This window comes from Hylobates moloch, unplaced genomic scaffold, assembly GCF_009828535.3.
Source record: "Hylobates moloch isolate HMO894 unplaced genomic scaffold, HMol_V3 SCAFFOLD_1, whole genome shotgun sequence".
In the NCBI taxonomy this organism is placed as follows: Eukaryota; Metazoa; Chordata; class Mammalia; order Primates; family Hylobatidae; genus Hylobates; species Hylobates moloch.
The window spans coordinates 34761803-34769070 of record NW_026652276.1 but is presented as its reverse complement, the minus strand read 5'-3'; the positions used below and the strand labels follow the sequence as shown (position 1 = coordinate 34769070).

Below are 7268 nucleotides of genomic sequence, written 5' to 3'. Positions count from 1 at the left end.
CCAGTTCAAGAGGATGACAAGTGAACCTTACTGTAAATATCTTTTCATGTTTGTAATCCTCCCACACATGCCTCCGGTTTCCTCCCTGGCCCTCCAAGCTTACAGTCTGTTTCCTTCTGTGGTGAAGTTGGGCAAGTTCCAAGGCTTGGGGTGCAGAGCCATGAATCATGAGTGAGAGGCTCTGGGAACACCAAGTCCACACTACTCTACTTACAAGTCCTAAACTGCCTAGTGGGATCCAATGCTGACCCCAGTGGAGTTCTTTACCCATGACTGGTGTCCTCAGGAATGTGTCTGTGGGAAGAAAAGTCTCGAATGCTGGGGAATGGAGCCATCAATAGCTTCTTTCCTATGTTGGAGTGCAAGAGAGCCCCTAAGGCTGGAGCACTCCCCAAGTAAGCAGGCAGAGACAGAGACCTGAGTCCTACTGCTGAGTCATTTAAATCTCCTTTAGATCCGGTTTTCTCAGGGCATGGAAAGGACAGGGCTCCCAGTGGAGATATCATGTAGCTAGGGCCTAGAAGTATTTTTTCAGCACATGAAATTTAGAAAGAATTTGAATATTTGATGCTGGGGAGGTAGGTTATGGAGTGAAATGGTCAGGGAAAGGAAACACTGAGTTCAAGTGCTTCTAAAGGACACTTAACTGATCCAAATATTTGTCAAGCTGAATCGCTACATCCACTCTCACCTGCCTGAAATCAATATGCTCAAGTCAAACACATTTGCCTGCATCTGAATGTGGAGAATGAACTTCTTAAAGCTGAACTGGCAGCTGGAAGGGGAGAGAGAAGAGCTGGACAGGGAGCCAGGACACCAGAGTTCTTTTCCACTGTGGTGGGACCTGGAAGAAGCTGTTGAATCTCTGTAGGGTTAGCTCTTAAATGCTGTGAGTCTTTGGAAAGCTGTGCAAATAACTGCTAAACACCCAGGACAGCTTATGCATTTTTTGAAAAAGGTAAGTACTTATCTGTTGGAACAAAAGCTCCTCTTTTTGTTTTAGCCTCGAATTCTCAGGCAGTGGATGCACTACCGTGCGCACAAGGCAAGGACATGGCTGAGCACGTTGTCTTCTTCACTTTATATGCAGCTTCCTTAACAGGTCTGTGCCAAGGTCTTTTCATTCTGAATCACTTGAGCTCTATTCAAAGAGGAGACAGATAAAAAAGTAACTCAGTATAGTGGCGCACACCTGTAGTCCCAGCTACTCGGGAGGCTGAGGTGGAAGGATCACTTGAGCCCGGGAGAGATTGAGTTTGCAGTGAGCTGTGATAGTGCCACTGCACTCCAGCCTGGACAATAGAGTGAGACCCCAATTCTAAGAGAGAGAGAGAGAGAGAGAGAGGTTGGGAGGAGGGAGAGAGGAAGGGAGAGAACTTTGGGACTTTGATCTATCTTTGTTTTCTACCAGATACTTGCAAAATGGGAGCCATCTGGTGCTAAAAGAAGGCCTGGTGTTTGCTGCCTTCTCTGGGGGGTGTTCAACAGGGGTATTAGCACCTGCGTTAGGCCCCACCCTGCACACACACATACATATGTTCGGTTATGTGCTGGCTCCTTGTGAGTGAGTGAGTATCAGGAAGGACTGGGGATTCTGTGGCTTTCATTGGCCACAGATGAGTCTACACAGCTCCAGCAGTGGTGCATGTGGGGACCAGGTCCCCCGATTCCCCAGTCACCACAGCTGTGCAACCAAGAACACACTGTATCTTGTGGCCAGCCTTTTTCCTGTGGAGGAAAAGGTACTTCTGGGCCTGCACATGCCGTTTATGCCTTGGTCTGGGAAGGAGAATGTGGCAATGAAAAGTCACCACTTTGGCATATTCTGCCATCCTTGCTCTTCGGGGTCTTTATAGGGCAGTATATGCCAAAATATGGCATATTCACATTGCCATCCTTAATATGGTTGATTAATTGCAAAAATACCCTCAGCCTTTTGCCCCTTCCTGAGGCCACACCTTTGCAATGTGACTTTGCATTTGTACCCATCAATAAGTGGAGTCTATTTCCCCATCCCTTACATCTAAGCCTGCCTTGGAACTCACTTTGACCAACAGAATACGGTATAAGTGATGATGTGCCAGTTCTGAGCCTCAGCCTCAACAGGTTTTGGGCACTTCTGCCCTCTCTCTCTCAGACCCCATGATTACCCTGCAAACAAGCTCACACTACTGGATGACAGAGACATATGGCCCAGTCATCCTGTCACCATCACTGTTTGTCAAACAGCTGCCTGACATATGAATGAAGTCTTCCTAGACCAAGCAGCCCTCAGCCATCCTGCCAGCTGACCACAGATACACGAGCAAGCCAAGCCAAAATCACCCAAACCTGGCCCAAGTCAGTAGAACTGACCCATAGGCTGGTGAGCAATAATAAATGCCTGTTGTTTTCAGTTAATGAATTTTGGGGTGACTTGCTACACAGCAATACCTGACTGATACACTTACTCATGACAGGTGGGTATAATACTAGCTGTTGGGCATTCAGATACTTTATTTCACAGATTGACTGGACTCCTGCCATATATATAACCAGGACTGTTCCAGGCTCTGTGGATACAATATCTCTGCTCTCCTAGAGTTTACATTCTAAAGGATGAAGACAAACCACAAATAAATAAATGAGCATGTAAATAATAACAATATCAGCATTAGTAAGCAACATACAGACCATTTAAAATATTATATGATAAAGAATAACCGTGCATTACTGGTCTGGTGGCCAGGGAAGCCACACTGAAGAAACATTTAGACAGATCTGAATGTCACTGTAGAGTGGGCCATGTAAAAATTGGAGAACAGCACTCCAAGCAGAGGGAATTGCAAATGCCAAGGCCTCAAGGTTGGACTATAGTGTCTGAAAAAACAGAAGACTGTGCCTAAAGCACAGTGAAAAAGGGGATGTGGGGAGGGAATGGAGAGAACAGGTAGGGCATTTAAGCCAACATAAAGAATTTGGACTTTATGCTAAATGCACTGAGCAAGCTATTATCACTTTTAAAATAGGAGAGTAACATATCTGATTAATGTTTAAATGGAGTCCTCTGGCTGATGGGCACAGAGTGGTTATTAAGAGGAAGACGTGGAGGAACTGAATCAGTTAGGAAGCTCCTACGATAATGCAGATTGAGCCAGGTTTATAGCAATGGAGATTAGGAGATCAAATATGTTTTGGAGGAAGAAGTGACAGGACTTGGGATGAATTGGATGTGGGAGTCAAAGGAGAGAGAGGAATCAGGATAACCCCTAGATCATGGTCCAGTAACTGAATGAATTGAAATGCAAGAAACTCATAGATTAGGGGCTGGACATTCAAGTCTGTGATGCCCGTTAGGACAAGGGGCAGGCCTGGTGTTTTGGGAAGGGGTCAGCACTGGAGGAACAGGTTGGATGTCACTGGCATAAATCTTAGACTGGATGAGGTCACTGGAGGACAGCAATTAGGAGTGACAAGAGCCCAGGACAAAGACCTGGACATTCCAACATTTATGGGTTGGGCAGTTGAGAATGATCCAGCAAAGGAGATGAAGAAGAAACTGCCAGTAAAGTGAGAGACAGATGTGGAGATCTCCAAGACCAAGAGAGGAGAATGGGCAAGAAGGAAGCACTGGTCCATTGTGCTAAATGCTCCTGGCAGATACGGGGGACAAGGACTTTGCTGCAATCATTGAATCTGGCAAACATTCAAATGCATTTTGCCTTCCTTAGGGCAATAATGAATCACAGAACCTAAAGTGGATTGTAAAGTTGTTATCTGGACTCTCTGTCCTACAGGCCTCTACTCTAGACAGCTGGGATTAGTTAATACCAACCCCTGCCCCGACTTAATCCTTGTTCCCATTGGTTCAGTTATTCCCCAAACTCCATGACTCTCTCTGCAGGCCCAGAAATACAATGACCCATCAGGTTCATCAACATCTAAATTCCCTGGAAACCATAAGCTCCCTGAGGGCAAAGATGGTGTCTGTCTTGTTCATGCTGTATCCCATCACCTAGGATATTACCTAGCCACAAATACATTCTTGACAAACACTGGGTACATGGAGCAATGTTGAATCCCATTTGCCTTCCTACCATCAGTGCTGGCCCCCATGTCTAGGCTGCCACTACCTTATCCCCTGTGGACAGATGTGAGGCATTTTTTTCAACATTCCCCAAACCCCAGTTTCTCTGGGTTGGGGTCCTATCTTGCTCTTCGGGGTCTTTATAGGGCAGTATGCTATGGCTAGGGCCAGATCCCTGGACTGCAGCTGACTTCTCAGCTGTAGATATCTCACTTGTGGGCTGGCGAGCTGCTCTTTGGTACCCGTGCCATCCCTACAGCTGGGACAAGCTTAACCTTCACTACATCCAATGGTCTCATCTCCCTCGATCTCACCTTTAAGATTTTTGTGTTTATTGCTGTGGAATCTCCTAATTGCTTTGTATTCAATTCACACATCTGCAGGGTCTGTATAGCTGGGTGATAGGAGGGGTTTGTGTCAACTTGACCTGAAATATCGTCTATGTAAAAGTCAAGTTTATAATACCTGGCAGTGGCATCAGGGAAGGTGCATGTGACTTTTTGACCCCTAAAAAGGCATTTCAGTTAGTCTGCAATGCTCACCAGGATGTTTGTGCGTGAATCAGTATCAAATGTTTCACTTTCAGGATTTCACTTGAACCCTCTCTCAAAAGAGGGCATTTGGTTAACCATTCCACAGGAATCTAAAACCACTCACTTGCTCATCTGAGTACAATTCTGTTTTCTGGGACATGGTCAGGTGTTACAAGGCAGAGCCCTGAAAATTTAACCTCATTTAACCTGAGCAAATATCATCCTTTAATCATAATAATGGGTTTTTTTTTTTTTTCAATTAAAGGCTTTGGTAATTATACTGAGCTTAACTTGGTAACAATTCTGCTACCACCTTCTACTGTAAGGATCTCATATTTGCTTGGCCTGTAAAAGGAAATTATCACAGAAGCAAAATCAGATTTTGGTTGAAGTCAAGACACATATTAAATCTGATGCTTCACAGCTGAACACAAGCCTCTCCACCTCCAATGGACTCCTGACTGTGTGCGGACAGACACTTAATAAACGCTTTTGATGAAGGTCTCTCTGTCTTAAAATGAAATTAGATTGTTCTGACAGTATCTCCTCATCACTAAACTGCTGGTTGTTATCCAGCAGCCTGTGATCCTCTAGGTGTTTGCAAATTGACTGCTTAATGTTTTGCATTTCTGTATGTCCACTTTTTGAGGGTGAGCAGCCACCTGTATAATTTCTGATATAGGTGATGTGTTTGTCTTTTGGTGGTGGTCTTGGGCATTTCATTGACGCACACACATACACACACACACATTTTTGTTTCAGAACAGTTTCCTAAGCTCCTCATTCATTCACTTTGTACATATTGATACCAAACCTATGGAAGGACATTAGGCTAATCCTTGGGGACACACTGATTAGACAGCAGATTCTTGTCCTTTGGGGGCTTAAAATCTAGTGATTGCAATTTCAGATAGTAGTTAGGACTATGGATAGAATAAATTGGCACCACAATGGAGACTAGATGGGGAGAACTCTCCAAATAGAAACATTTTAAGCTGTGACCTGAAGAATAAAGGAGGGAGAAGCAGAGGTGGAAGGAAGTGACAAAAGCAAAGGCTCTGGGGTGAGAAAGAGCTTAATTTGTTCCAGGATCTAATGGAAGGCAAAGGGGAGTGGACATTGGGAGGAGGCTGAAACACGGGTGAAAGGTGGCCATATTATCAGATGCCTTGTAGGTAGGGTGAACATACATCCCAATTTGCCAAGAATAGTCCTGGTTTAGACCTTTGTCCTTGTACAATTATGGATAGGGCCTCCTCTCACTCTCAAAAGTGTCCTGGTTTGCACGATAAGTTATCTGGTCACCCTGCTTTAAAAGCATGTCAAAGAGCTGGGTTTTTATCCCATGTGAGATGGGAAATCATTGAAGGGTATGAGGCAGGGGTATGGCAGGACTAGATTTATGTTTTCAGATTGTTTCACCGTCAGTCTGAAGGAGCCAGGTGTGGAAGTGGAGAGAGCTATAGGAAGGCTATTGTAGTGGCTCAGGGAAGAGCTGAAGGTCAACTGAGCGTCACATTTAAAAATAGATTACACTAAGCAACATTCTACCATCTTCTTTCTTTCAGGCTCCTCGTGCTGGTTCCAACAGAATAGACACTGAGGTGCATGGCCTAACTCCCACCACCTCTTCAGGACTGAGCCACGCAGCCCCCCATCTGCCAGAAGTGTTAGCTGTTGACGGCTCACAGCTGAGTCCCTCCCCAGGCATTGCTGAAAAGAGCCACCTTGCTCTAGGATGTGCCCCCACCCTGGGGGCAGCACACATTCCAAGTGATTAGTCCATAGTGTGGTACAAAGGTTGTATCCATCTTGCCTGAATTCAGGATCTCCTGGAAAAGCCACCCCCGCTCTGCAGCTCCTGGTGGGGTGCTGAGGCCTCTGCTGCAGCTGCATCGCAGTTTACTTTCCCCTCTGCCTAGTCCTGCTGCCTTCACTCCCCAACAGGTAATCGTTCCCCAGAGAACTCCCTGCCCCCAGTCACCTGTGAGCAAATCTCCACTGCAGTCTGTGGCCTGGGAAACCTGCTCTAGGATCCCAAAGTGAACACAGCTTCTCATTGAAATGTGTCTGGGTGTTAATCTGTCCTGCCATCTTTACATCTAATCAAGAGGTAGAGCTTCCCCTGGTGTTTCTGCTGGGTACATAAAGGGTCTTTTCCATTGTCTTTTATGTCCTTTGTAAATTGAATCACCTCATTTGTTTTGACCTGGATAATTTTCTCCGTTAATGCTTGTATTGGTTCACGACACTGGGTCTCTGTAAGCAGACACCCTTACCACTTTTTATTGCATCCCAAGTAGTTATTTCAGATATTGTAAAACAACAGCTCTCCTTTAAACACCTTGATTTTCTATTACCTAAATTTAGTTTCTTCTTTTGGTACTTGAATTATTTCCTTAGGGAATGTAAAGATCCCATAAATTCCTTTTTTATTTCTTTTATTCATGAGATTATTCCTAGTACTTCTAGATAGTAATTTGAAATTTATTGAAATAAATTACAATAGGACCCCATTCTTTATAGTTCATTATCACCAAGAATGCAATATATCATGGATTAAATCATGCTCTCCCCAAATGTAACTACAACCAACAAAAGACTGATGCAGGGCCATTAGAGGATAATAGGAAAGAGTTGGCAATCTTTTCAAAGTAACGTGTTGAGTC

At 44.7% G+C, this 7268-nt stretch overlaps 1 long non-coding RNA gene across 1 annotated transcript; it reads left to right on the top strand.

The window, feature by feature from the left end:
- The first annotated feature begins 617 nt into the window (after positions 1-617).
- On the top strand, positions 618-6766 carry LOC116810389 (uncharacterized). The gene is made up of 3 exons (XR_004370281.1): positions 618-889; positions 1004-1102; positions 6168-6766. It is a non-coding gene; the product is annotated as an uncharacterized LOC116810389 (long non-coding RNA).
- Positions 6767-7268: the final 502 nt, after the last annotated feature.